Consider the following 14278-nt stretch of genomic DNA (forward strand, 5'->3'; position numbering starts at 1 on the left):
AGGCTCCTGGCAGGACCTGTGGACCCGTGGAGAGAGGAGCCCATGCTGGAGTAGGTTTGCTGGCAGGACTTGTGACCCTGTGGGGGACCCACTGGAACGGTCTGTTCCTGAAGGACTGCACCCCGTGGAAGGGACCCACGCTGGAGCAGTTCATGAAGAACTGTAACCCGTGGGAAGGACTCACGTTGGAGAAGTTTGTGGAGAACTGTGTCTCACAGGAGGGACCCCATGCTGGAGCAGGGGGAGAGTGTGAAGAGTCCTCCCCCTGAGGAGGAAGAAGCAGCAGAAACGACGTGTGATCAACTGACCACAACCCCCATTCCCCATCCCCCTGCGCTGCTCGGGGTGGGAGAAGGTGGAGAAAATCGGGAGTGAAGTTGAACCCAGGAAGAAGGGAGGGGTGGGGGGGAAGGTGTTTTAAGATTTGGTTTTATTTCTATTTCCCCAAGTTGAGTCTGTTTTGCACATGATGGTAATTGGTGAGTGATCTCTCCCTGTCCTTATCTCAACCCACGAGCCTTTTGTTATATTTTCTCTCCCCTGTCCAGCTGAGGGGGGGAGTGATGGAGTGGCTTTGGTGGGCACCTGGCATCCCAGCCAGGGTCAACCCACTATATATCCGTGGATCGTGAACCTAAACTTCCCTTCTCTCCTGCTGTCCTGTGTGCCAACTTGCCATTGCCTTTCCCTGCAAGGAGCTGCCATAGGACATCAGTTTCATTTGTAGAGCAGTGTAATCATTACAGACTTGAGGTCCTACAGTAGGCCCTTCTGCTTAGATGATTGCACTGCCCTAATTGCCCTAGTATCTGAGATAGAGACATGTGGTTTGCTGTGGATTGCTCTGATGTCCCAGAGTGTTGGTGGTCCTGTTCCAATATGTCTCCAAGGAAAGTTTAATAAGATGCAGCTGCTTTGTGATGTGGTCCTAATGCATTGACGTCTTTGGATTTTACATGGAACAGACATTTTTCTCCAGAAAATACTAATTGTAAAATTTAAGGTAATTTTTCATAACTGCATCTGGTTAAACAAATGTTCCTTTGAATGACAATAACAGGCTTCTGCTATCAGGTTGTTCTGTGTAGCACAGTAAGCTAAAAATACATGCTTATTTTTTTCGTTGCAGGCACAATAAAAGATGGCAGAATAGCTCTAACATGTCAGATTGTTGCTTTTGCGCAATACTGTACTCGAAATCTTATTTTGTAAAATGTGAGGGAAGGAAAAATGCTACATTTTTATCACAAAAATGAAAGAAAAATGAATTATTTTAGCTAGAAATACGGGGTTATTTAATGCTTAAATGTAGGAAGCTATAATGACTATAGAAATACACTTCAGGCACCTGTAGGGATTAGTATAGAAGAGTAAGGAATTCCTAAGCAGGAAGAGAACATTGTGGTATATAGCAGTATAGCAATGGTCCACTCCTTCAGAGAGCACACAGTAACCCATGCTTTAAGGCGGGGGGGGGAGCAGCATGGCCTCACCACAGTTCGTGTTGGTGAACAGCTGTCTCTCTGCCACTACTTACTGACTTGGGGCAGGAGAAAGTATAGTCTTCCGTCATTTTGGTGGTTAGAACTGCAGATACCTACATGTGTAAGAGAAGTACCTGACTTATTAATTAGTCTTAAAAAATAAAATTAAATAAAAATCACACAACAGTGATTTAACTGATTTAGCCTTTGTAAATTCCTAATATGGATGGGGACATTTGTTAACTACAGAAATAAATTGTTACAACAAGTTACCTTGTGTCACACAGGAACTACAACAGATCGCTAATTCAAGGGTAGGGGTTTTGTGTTTCAGGGTGTATATAGATGATAACAGCAACAGATGTTCATCAGCTCCAAACGTAAAGTCTTAGAGTAGAAAGTGTTTGATATGGTCTGTGAAGGATAACTGTGGCTGGAGAGTAGGTTATAGTGATTAAAGTGAATGTAAGAAAAGAAAAACATTGAACTTGTTGATGCAAGAGAGAAAAAGGAATAGTATTTCAGGTAACCTGAACGCATGGGAAAAGGAGAGGGAGGACTTAAATATGTAATTCTCCTCCTTTTCTCTTCATTTGCAAGCCTGATTGATGGGAAGGTGGTTGGTGGTGTCATCAGTGAGAAACATTCACCACACAGGGAAACAGTGTTTGGCTTTGCCATCGTCGAGTTAAGACAAGAGGACATTCAAGCACAGATACTGGAAAGACTGGGCAGGACATAGGAGAAGTGTCCTAAAGAGATGCAGGACTTTGAGTCGCTGGATGGAGATGGCACATGAAGGCCCGTGTGTGGATGAAGTTTAAAGAAGGCATGGCATAGAGGGAACAGGAAACAGGGGGAAGGGAATTGCAGAGTCTCAGTCTGTGCCTCTGTGAGATAGGAAGAGAAAGATGGTACTGTAGAGTGAGGGTTGTTGAGGACATGGGAGGAGAAAGGCAGATAGTGAGATGTCAGAGAGCCCCTAATGTACTCCAGAGCTAGGAACCAGAAATACTGCAGATGGAGCAGAGGTCCTGACGCTCACCCAAACTCTTTGTAGACCTTAGTGAGACCGGTTTCAGCAGAGGGGACGGAAGCCTCATTTGTAAAAGAAGAAAAAATTGAGGTAACGTTGCAACATTTACAAGGCAAAGGGAGGGAGGAAAGTGTTTAGCGTAGCTGGAGAGACAAGCGGAGCTGCACGACTAACAACTCTGCTGAGGTAGGAGACTTACAAGAGGCCTTTTTCTGTAGTGGGGTAAAGTGTAGTTCTCACCTTAGTTTCAGCTGTGCAATCCCATAAACTGAAATCACATCATAGTGTGAATGCTGATACAATGAATCCAGGCCAGAAACGAGCTTAAACCACAATCGGCTATTAGAAGCTGCAGGGTTACGGGAGCGGGATGACTAGTCTCCCAGCTGTACAGCTTCAGGGCACAAGGTGAGCCTGGAAAGCCTGCCAGGATCACCAGGCACCATGGTCCTGCTCAGCTACGGAACAAGGAGAGCAACAATGGCTGCTGTATGGAGCAGAGCCTGTTCCTCGTACAGCACAACAGACTTGCTAAAAAGTTAGGAAAGTACATGTATGCATATCAGATAGATTTTCTACAATTTCTAATTCTGCTCGAATTTCATGGATGCATATTTATGTTAGCCCTGTTCAAGTTCACATTTGGACTTGATTCATCAGCCTCACACAGAGGAGCAGGCATATAATGTTTGCCATGGCCTGTTACTATTATTTAAAAGAACCGTCTTTCTGCTGTTTGCACTTCTGAATTGCTGCCAAGATCAGGTTAGACCTGACGAGCCAAATTAATCCCCAGTGTAACTCTGTGTCAGTCAATGGATTTATGTCAGAGATGAATCTGGGCCCAATATAGATGTATTTTTTGGCAGTAGGAAAACAACACCGACACAGGAATGAGTAAAGGTCAGATGGATGGTCCCTCAGCTGAGCCTGCCCTTTCAAGGAGTGTTTTCCCCTCTGTGCCCACCCCTTCTTTCCAAGGAGATGCGTTCCTCTGCTTTCCCTGCTGCTTGCTCTGGAGTCCTGAACTGGGGGAGCCATGCAAAGTGCAAATGGCAGTCTTCGGTGGGTTGGAGGTTATGGAGCTTTTTGAGCTGCTCCAAAGAGCCACAGGCTCTTGAGAGAGACAGTGCATAACACCAGTTCCCGAGAAGGTATGGCAGGAATAGCTTTGGGGCTATTCAAGAATGGCAGTATGATCTCTTTGGGATGGAGAATCTTCTGGGGTTCATACGTTGCCTACCACAAGGAGGTCCTGGCCCTGGCTGGCACGCAAATGTGAATTCCCTTTCCTCTGCAGGACTGGTACCCCCCAAAAACCAGCCCTGTTTAGAAAACACCATGGAAAACTGGGTAAGAACTGACCATAGTGAATTCCAGTTTGTCAAACTGGAGGACATACAGAAGCAGAGAAACAACATCTTTGTTTAGGTTGTGAAGTCTTGTGTTGCAACGTCAGTGCTGGGTGTCAGGGTTGGTCCCCTGCCTCCAGTCTGATGGCTTCTCAGTAAGGCAGGAAAAGACATTTAAAAGTCTGAATCTCATCTCAGCTGCACCCTTTAACATTTAGATAAGTTGCTTCCATAGGAAGCATAGGAGTCTTCCATAGGAAGCAGTCTTGCATAGGAGAGTTGAACCATTTTACTGTTGTCCCTAATCTTATTGTAACCTATTGTAACATGAGAATTATAGAAAAGAATGACAGGCAGGATGAAACTATGATAATTTCCAGTTTCTCTTTGTATAACACTTTCCCTGGTACATCTCACTCCATATAAATCTTCTCTAACCTCTGAAGAATGGTGTCCTTGAATCATTGTGTAACAGAGGTATTACTTTTCATATTTCAATCAGAATAATTACGTGCTATATTGTGATTTTGGGAACTCTGTTCTTTGTGATATCTACAAACAAATGCATATGCATTTTTATCTAATGCTGACCAGTAGCTAGATGGCAGATATTGGAAATTATTTGGTAAAGGGAAAATTTGTCCTGTAACAGAAGTAAGTGTAAATTGGATGCTATTTCCTGCAAATTGGGAATGCAAGAACTCCTAGAGATGGTGGTGTGCAGGGGGCATTCAGATGAAGAGACCACATCTAAAATCCTGCAAGCACACTTTCATGGCTGTGCAGAGGCCCAGGCCTTGCTGGACACGTCTTGGCTGGCCGAGAGGCATTAATTGTTTGTGGATGACCCAGCTCCCGAACAGAACCCAGTATTCATCTGTTTCTGACCTGCTCAACTAAGCTGTGGAGTTTCCTTTAGCTTTGCTTTCAGACAAAAGAGGACTAGACCCTGCAGAAATGATGATTTTATCCAAGCCAATATTTCTTTTACATTTGAAGAAGGACCACACTTCTACAAAAAGCGATATTTCCCCTTAGTACAAAGGCATCTCCCCTCAGAGGCTGGCTGGGACGTTTGATATGAGCATGCAAGCGCTCAGAGGGGCAACGTCAAAGGGGGGTGGTCCGTTGACTTGAAGTTCGCCTGTTTTGGCATGAGCAGCAACTCACAAGCATGCTCTCTGCTCAGGTGTACTGATTGCTATGAGACTAATTGCACCTGATGTTTAAGAACCAGAACAGCTCTTCAAAAATAAATTGAAAAATCACAAAGTGCTCTGTGTTCAAGAGCTGTTAGTCATGTAATGGCAAGAGGACATGGCTCTGGGAAAAGAAACTGAGATAGATCAGCTAAGCCTTGCATAGAGTAGGTAAAGTTACTGAAATATTGTAGAATAGCTGAGGTTGGAAGAGACTTCTGGAGGTCATCTAGTCCTTCCTCAAAGTGGGTTAAACTAGAGCAGGTTGCTCAGGGCCTTGTCCAGAATATCACAGGATACCTGCTGATGCAGATACAGTGCAGTAGCGTCTATAATCTCCACATTTTCTCCACCCTAGTAAGAAATCTTCCTTTTAGAAAACTATGCTTGCTGGGCTGAATTCATTTGTCTTGGCTGGTGCTCACATTCACAGAATCTGTAAAGCCATGGGTCACTCCAGCCTGCTCTATTTATGGAGCCTGCACGGGGGTGATGTCAGGCATAAAGTACCACAGCTCATTTCTCCACTGCCAACAAAGACTTGCTTTTGTTGGTCTGCCTGGGGCCTTTACATGGGGAGCTGAAAAGGTTCTGGAAGACACCAGACCCTCTCCCCATCCTCCCTGTAGGAGAAAGACTGTAGACAGCGGGTCACTTGGGCCGTGCACTTCACCTCTACAATTACAGCGCCTGCCCTCCTCACCAAAGAGAGTGTGGGTTGGCTGCAGCCCAGCTCTGTGTGGATCCTTGTCCTCCTCATCCCACGCTGCTCTTCTACAGAATTGGTTGTGTTTGAATCTGCTTTCATCTAAGAAAGATTAGTGCTGTTGTGAAAACTGTCCTATAAAAGCAAGAGCTGGTCATTTTTTGAATTAGGGTAGTACTGAACAGAACAGTGATACAGCCCCACATGTTAAGTGCATGAGAGATAGTAATTTCCTCGGACAAGGACTATCCAAATAGAAAAGACACTTGAAAGTAGTGGTGTTAATATCTTAATTATGTTACTCCAGCACTACAGGAATAAAGCTACCAGTTCAGAATTATTTAGCAAGCGGCAGTAAAGCCAGGACTGAATTCTGGTCACCCAAATCGTATTCCGGACTCCTGGGTGCAACACTGCACCTCCGGGCTACGGACTGCAACTCTACGGTGTTCCCTTTAAGTCCCTGCTTGAAACATTTTGGCTCATAAAATGCATGCACTGAGTTTTCTGGTTAAAAAAGGTCTTTTTATTAGTCTCTGCACACTTATCACTGCAGATCTCTGAACATTTATGTCACAGATTTGTTTTACATTCCTATGCTACTTAAAAGATAGCTTGTACTTTGGGGTGCTTTTGGAGGCTGGCGCACTTTATTACACTTCCATTTCAGCTGTCTTGGTCTGTAGCAAAGACTCTAATTGCTCTGCATCCCCATCTAACTTTCTAAAAAGATTAATCCTGCCTTATGTCTCGGTAGTCCCTAATTAACATAATTTGTCTTCACAGTTAAGGACTCCAGGGTATCGCAGCAAGCTCAGATTCAGCACTCAGTGAATCTTGGAAGTAGTTAATCTATCCTTCCATGAGCAGAGCAAATGCAGTTTGGTAGCTTCAAAGGGCTAAATTAGTTGCGAGGCAGTGATGAGAAAGACAGACGAGGAGGCAATGCAGCTGCAGACCGTGACTTGAACTGTGGCTCCTTGGCTGAATGCAGACAGACAAGGCAGGAGAAAGAGAACCTTATGCTGCCCTTAGCTTGCTGCTTTCCTTATGCTGAATTAGAGCACCCTGACATGGGCACTAATGGCACTTAATTAACCTGTGGGAGGGCAGAGGCAGGAAAACAGGTGAGCATTTGATCTGGCTTCACCCAGTAAAACACCAAGTGCCCTTCTGAGCCCTTTCCACTAGCGTGGAAGTTGAGACTGTAGGGTCAGGCTGGACGCCTCCTGCTCTGTGCCCAACAAAAGCGAGCTTTCCCTGGTACAGACAATTAAGAATAAACTTCAGTTCATAACTGTATAATTGGCTAGAGCCTTTGTGAAAGCTCTTGAAAATCCATGGCCTTTTCCTCATTATTTTTCCATTGTTACACAGCTCTTATTTCCAGGGGCCTTTAGGAACTGGCGGTACCAGAAAACCAAAAAGCTTTCCTTACAGGTTTCATGGCCACTCTGAAATAAGGAGTCTCTCTGGAGATTCAGCTCTTGAAGCTTCTAGGTTTGTAAAGTTTGGATGAAAAGCCACATCCAAATTATTTCAAAATCAATACCATAAAATGGAATGGCTTCAAATTTGTTTCTGGATGTATATCAAGAAAACAGAGAATTGATTTCTGGAGGTGCTTGAGAATTGTGAATTAAGATCAGAGTCTTAGAAATAAGGGATATTGTAGTGGAAGGTTGTTTCTGTCTCCTTGGTTCCTCTGTCACTTGGATCCCGAGCTCCTACAGCGGGTGGGTGCAGAGCAGCCTGGGACTAGGAGAGCCATGGCAAAGCACCCAAGCTGGTGTTCTTGGGTAGCTGGTGGGAGGAGAGGGGAGCGCGAGGTGGAATAAGCACCTGGTTTAATAGTAGACAGCATAAATACAGAAGGTTCTGCGTGGCAGGAGACAGCAGAGAGAAACCAGCAAGTAGAGCTGTTTCCATGAAACAGAGCTTTTAAGTTGCTGATTACAGAGCAGCAGGAATGTGTCCACTTTGGGCAGATGAGCTTATAGCAAAATGCCCTGTGCTGTAAATGGCGGTCATGCCTTTTGTTCTCCCTTATGTTTGTTGTTATAATTGGAAGCCAATTATATTATTTCTCTCAATGCTGGCATACTTAATAAAGATGCAAATTAATTAAAATTCTCTCCTCATTCCATTAGCAAAGAAAAAAGTAAGCATCGAGCAGAAGCAAGGCTGCAGCATCTTGGTTCTTTTCATAGTGGCGCCCCTGGCTAGCAGCAGAACAAGGGACATGTCATTTAGCCTCGCTGGCTCTTTGTTCCCTGTCTGTAATGTGCAGCCAGCCTGCGGTCTGCCTCATAACAAACATCTACCTTACAAACTGCAGAGCACTACTGGGGACCCGTGTTAGCTTTAACCAAGCCAGTCTAGCATGAGCAATAAGCAAGCCAGATAAGTCTATGTGGAGCTCAAGCTGCTAGGCTGCTCGGTGTGCCCGACGGATGACTTCTTTACATCCAGCAGAGCATCTCCCTATACCACCACACTCAGCAGCACAGGTGCAGTGAATGGCTACGGTGCGACTTGGACAGCCAGGGATTCTCAAGTGACCCAAACAGGAGGCAGAACCGGCTGGGAAGGAAGAGGACTTTTAGTGAGGCGCTAGTGTTACATTGGGAAGAAGTTGGGAATAAGCAACAGATTGGTGTCGTGTTCAGAGGGTTGACCTGTGTGTCAGTTAAGTGCGGCAAAGAATTTCCCCTTGAGGCATGGTATCTTGGAAATATGGCAAAAGATGATACTTCTGGTGTAGATGGACTTATCTTAAGCAATTAATTTTCTGTGACTGCAGGTATTGTTTGATATACCCTTCCCATTTCCTATATCTAGGTTTCTGTGTAGTAATTTACCCCCGCCATTTACTTTTAGGAAATTACAAATTTTCCTCAGTGGTTCATGCTATTATAAAACATGATGCAAAATGTCAGTGGCAGTTCTGGGACCGCATCTTGTATATAAAAGGGGAAAAAATTAGTTTGGGAGTCAGGCAGGTACAACTTGCAAAAAGAATTCAGCAGCAGCAAGTCCTGGCAGAAGTCTGAGGTCTGCTCCGCCACTGTGGATTACACGGTTGGGCCCCACATTGCCATTCAGCAGAAGTTCTCCAATCTCAAGTACTTCAAGCGCACCCTTAATTTTAAGCATCAAGTCAACAGAATTAAACCACAGGACTGGATTGGAAAGCTTCACCCAGGGACTGTAGAATGTCTGGCAATGGAACAAGCTGTACTGCAATCTCACTATTTATGGGTGGCTGCTCTTAAGTGTTCAAAACATTGCAGTGCTGCAGAGTAAAAATAATGCCGATAGCTCCGTGTGTAATTAAAGCTTTAGTAAGTCATTTCACCTTCATGCAGCGCCCCCCCCCCCCCCCCCCCATGTAATTTAAGATTTTGCTGTGTATTTTTAGCCTTGGAAGTCTGTGAAAGTTTGTTGCATTCAAGTCTTGAAGTTCGTGTTAAAAAAACTCTGCATTTTCAGAAGAGTTAACTTTTTCTAAAGCATTAAATATGAGAAAAATCTCATTTTTGATGCAAAGGCAATGCTATCTTACTTTTGCATGTAGGCCGTCTATCTGTACATGCAACAAACACTGTCAAGTCTGTTCTGACCACATGACACAAATCTACTAATAACAAACAGATGCAGAGCAGTAGCTCAGTGCAGGAGCTACAGCAATGTACTGAAGTAGTTGTAATCAATCATGGGCATATAATGCTCTGGGACACGTTGGACATTTTTCATGTATGTAGGGAAACCAGAAAGCTAATCCTATATACAGCCTGCCTTCTGCAGACTTGGGAGTTGGAACAAATCCTGTGGAGACAAGAATTGCAAGCACCAGCTCTCACTTGTCAAGCGACTGTATATTTTTGTCCGTAGCAAGGCCAAAAGGACCCAACAGAGCCAGAATTCACTTTGAACGTCCTTCCGATATGGAAGGGGAAAATAAAAACAACTTGCTGGTAGAAGCTAAACAAAGCATTTTTAATAGCAGGCCATGGAGGAAAATTCATGAGCTACTCTCCATGGCAACATCTAGGTTCTGTCACATTCGCTGCCTCCACTCTCTCCTCCTTCCTTTTCTCTTCTCCCTCTCCGACCCTTCGGTTCCTGCTGTTCTTGCCCGGGTCCTGCCCGCACTACTGTCCATGAGACCTGGCATTTGCAGGTGATTGCTTTGCCACCAGGTTTCTGCACATCATTGATGTTCCCCCCCTTGCAGCAGTGCTTGTTACGCCTGGCCTGTGCACGTGGGATTCAGATTTTCAATTCCAAGATGTGCTGCCTTGGACCAAGCAAGCCTCCTGTTTTCTAAGCTGTCCACTGCTCCTGCTCTTCTTTCCCAAGTCATTAAAGCCACCTATCCGCCCCAGCCCCCTTGCACTGTATTTGGCAGGGGTAGGCTTTAGTCTGTATGGATACTGGAAAGGGGAAGAAAGCTTGCCAGTGTCTGTTTAATTAAACTTTAGCCTAAAAACCAAGCTTTTAAGATGTTGGTCTAAAAGACCGTTATTTCTAGAAGAAAACCAGGTAATTGCACTGAGTCCTGGCTTACTTCCATGGCTGAAATGAACTACAAGGGGAAGGTTATAGGGGATGCCACTGACACTCAGGTTGCATGTTGTCTTGGGTAGGACACCTAAACCTTGCTGATGCTGCAGCATTGTGTTGCAGTCTTGCCATCTCTACGTTCTTTATATTTCAAGAGCAACAAGTCCAGCACCCACTAACAGGTGAAGAATTGCTGTGTAAATGACAGCTTCTGTACCCTGGACTAAGCACTGGCCCCAACCCATAGCAGCAGCGTGAATTCTTCAGCACTCCCAAGCTGCTCGGTGTGAGAAGACCACAGACGCTTCAGCTGGATGCTCTGCTCCAGGAGTGCAGCTGTAGTTGTGTGCACCTGTTTTCAGAGGGGGCTGAATGGCAAGTGGGTCGGTGTCTTCCGTTGCTTGCTTTGAGTGTGTCTGAGGAAACTGGGTGGGAATATGCCTCCTGACAAAGGAGCACATCTGGCCATGGAGCAAGGGCCAGGCATTTGAGAATGGTTAGCTTCCTCAGGAGGACACCCTCCAGCCTCTGCACCTCTGCTTTTGCTGCAAACCAGAGAGATTCGCTGCATGCCCCCTGCCCGCAATCACAGCTCTCTGAGGAGGCCAGGGGAAGAAGAGGCATGGTGGAGACCCTGACAAGAGCGCTGCACTTGCAAACTGCCAAGAGCCATGGTAGTTCACACACAAGTACAGCAAGTGCTCTTCTGGACCAGCCTTTTCTGTTCAGAGAGCTGCACTAAGCTTGGAAAGAAAGCACTCATCTCGGAGGGTTTAGGTGATACATCTGTGCTGGCAGGTTCTCGCTGATGCAGCCTAAGCCCTACTGAGTTCCAGCAAGGGGGAAACTGGTGACGCTGGTGAGGACTTGCACTGGCCAGAATGCCTCCAGGGGGTTTCACCTTGTGTCTGTTTTCTCAAGCAAAGACACAAACAATTCTCTGCTTTAGGAAACTTCAGCAGATAGTCAGCTTGAGTATTAATGCTTAGCAATTTCATTTTGTTGTGTAGCCCAGCTCTACCCACGTAAGCGGAGGGGAAACGTTTTCGGCATCAGCAGATGCTGCTATAGCCCTTTCTTGGGCAAGTTTTAGTAGTGCTCTTTCCCTCATCATAATCCAAAGGACTACAGCTTAGCATATGGATTGATACCAAGGATGAAAGGCCTCCACAACTGAAACAACTCCTCACAGTTCAAACTAGAGTATAAAAACAAATACAGGACACTTAGGACCCAAGGATGTCTTAACCAATAGATACCACATTCACTGTAATACTGAGGAAACAAGTGCAATCTTTATTACCCTTCTCACACAATTTTTCTGACTCATGCAAGCAAGAACCAGCACATCTCATGAATTTTCAGCACATCCACAACATCTGCCTCATATACCTGCCAACATTGTTTAATGACAGCTAATAATCATTTTACTTAAAAAATTCAAAGGCATATCAGATGTGTCCCCACACAGAGCGCTCCCCTGACACAATACAGCTATACAGGTAAATCTTATCCCCACAAAACACGCACTCATTAACTACATCTCCCACTGTCATTCCAACAGCCTTCCTTGCTCCTACAGACACCTCAAATTTCATTCCCCTCTCATTCCCATCTTTGCCTGTGCTTACCTGCAGCTGTGCTCCAGCATCATGACATAGTCCCATTTTTCCCTCTGGGAGCAGGAAAGGAGGCACGATCCCACTGCCTTATTTACTCCCAGTGCTATAAGGGAACCTCTTAAATAACCTCCAGGCTTGTGGGAAGAGGAAGGGGTGTCTCCCAGCCCCTCCCTGGCTCCAGGTTTTTGTAGGGTAGGGACCATGACCAGCTGCTCCACATGCTGCCCCTGACCGCAGTAATCTGGGTTTCTGTTGTTCCTCTACCTGTAACAGGGTGGCTCATCAGATGTGATTTCCTTGCAGCAGAGATGCTTTCTGTTGCGAAGTTTCAGATATCTGATAGTCAGCGGGAAGCCTACTAGAAAGTTGTCTGTGTGCTCAAATTACTTACACCGTGGCCATCAGTGTCTCATCTCACTCTGGTCTGCACCCTGGCTCCAACTTCTGATGTTTCTGGGAAGGTGCCATCAGAAGTTTGCTCACAGCCAGGTCCTCCACATGAAACATGCCAAGCTCCATGTCTGGCTGAAGCTCCTGCAGAAGCACCCAGGATAGGCTTTCTTGCAAAAACAGGAGAGAAAAACTCTCATGCAGCTTGAGATATTCCATAACACAGTCACTGCTGCACTCAGATAGTACGGAGGAGACTCTGCTCAGGACAGGCCATGGGCTTGGCCTTATGTTTTCCTCTACCCCAGATGAGTGACCCAAACAGTAGTAAACCAGGAGAGCTCTCTCTAGGGTGTGGGTTTTTCCTCTAAGAGAAAAAAACAAACCATTCCTTTCTCATACTGTTTCAGTGTACTCTGTGAGGCCAGGGAACCAGCAGGTGATGCTCTTGGGAAGGCCATGGCTGCCAGGGTACCAGCATACACTGGAGAGGGGACTTTATCCTGTGTGACAGTGGACCGGAGAGGAGAGAAAGGGCAAAAACCCTTCCTTTGTCTCTCCCTTTACAGTGTTGTCCTACAGAGAACACATCCCCTTCACGTTCAATGGGTTAAACTGTTGAAAACAGAAAGCCTTCCATACTTACTGGTGTATTCTAAAAATACCCCAATTCTGCTGACAGCAAAAGCAAACACAGGCTCCCAGAGGCTTTCTTCCCTTGCTGAAAATGGCACGCAGTGCCCTGGCTGGCTGACACTGCCCCAGATGAGATGAGATGACTTGAAAGAGCAAGCTCGGCTTCCCATCCCCTCCCAGCCTTGTTGCACATGGTGCCTTCACCCTCTGTCCCACAGCTGCTCCAGAAGGGCAAACCTCAGCTCCCACCCATCCCTCTGCCCAGCCCCTGATACTTGCTGGCTCCGGGTGCCAGGTGGGCCGTATGGCTCAGCCAGGTGATTGCAATGGGCCCTGATGCCCCATGAAGCTGAACCAACAGACTCGTTAGGTAGCGCAGGACATCTTCTCTCCACCACCTCCCCTCTTTCCCCAAAGAGGCTGTATTAATTCACGATTTAGAATAATCCCAGATTTTACTGTGTTTTGGGTATTTTTCATTGGCAATATATAAGAAATGCTTGATATGATTTACTTATTTCACATTATGCTGGCATAGCTGTAGGGGCTTTTAGTTTACATCTGCTTGCAAAGTTAGCAGTTTGTGTTTGCTGGTTACGCTCACAGCCTGAGACCTTTTTGGGCAGCTGATTTATTTGGCCAACATCATCCCAGCTGCAGTTTGCATACCAAGTTTATGATTTCTAGGCTATAGGTATTCAAGTGTCTGAATGCTTGGTCATGAAGGGAAATGGTTTGGTGCCCCAGCTCTGATGCAGCCAGGCGGCATCAGCAGATACAGCTTGCTTGCCTTCCTCCTCCTCCTCGCCACCTCTCTGCTTCCAGATGCAAATGCTTCCATATTCAGCAATGTGTAACTATGATGGCTTCTTAAGGGGAAAACATATACCTTGGCAAATGCATTTAAGACTCTTTCTTCTGCTTCATATTTTAAAGCATATGTGGACTTGAGGAAAAATACTTCCATTTTATGTCTGCTGGCATGTCTCAAGTCTTGTATTTAAAAATGCCAACAACCTCGCAAAGATTAGCTAATCATAATTGATAAAGAAAATGCACTGGCATTGGAAAATGAATTGGCTCCCGTGAGTAGGAAAGTGGCCTGAATCAGAAGCCAAGGTTCATGAGATTTTAATCCTAGTTTCTGTATCAATTCCCTGTCCAGAGAGGGACACTTAACTGCTTTGTTTGCTTTATTCCTTTCTGAACGGACTAGACATTACCTTAGTCACTGTGGTGTTTATGGGATTAATTAGCTAATTCAGCACCTCGCTCTAATGATGTAAA

The sequence above is a fragment of the Aptenodytes forsteri genome, unplaced genomic scaffold (assembly GCF_000699145.1).
Source record: "Aptenodytes forsteri isolate BGI_AS27 unplaced genomic scaffold, ASM69914v1 Scaffold280, whole genome shotgun sequence".
Taxonomy (NCBI): domain Eukaryota; kingdom Metazoa; phylum Chordata; class Aves; order Sphenisciformes; family Spheniscidae; genus Aptenodytes; species Aptenodytes forsteri.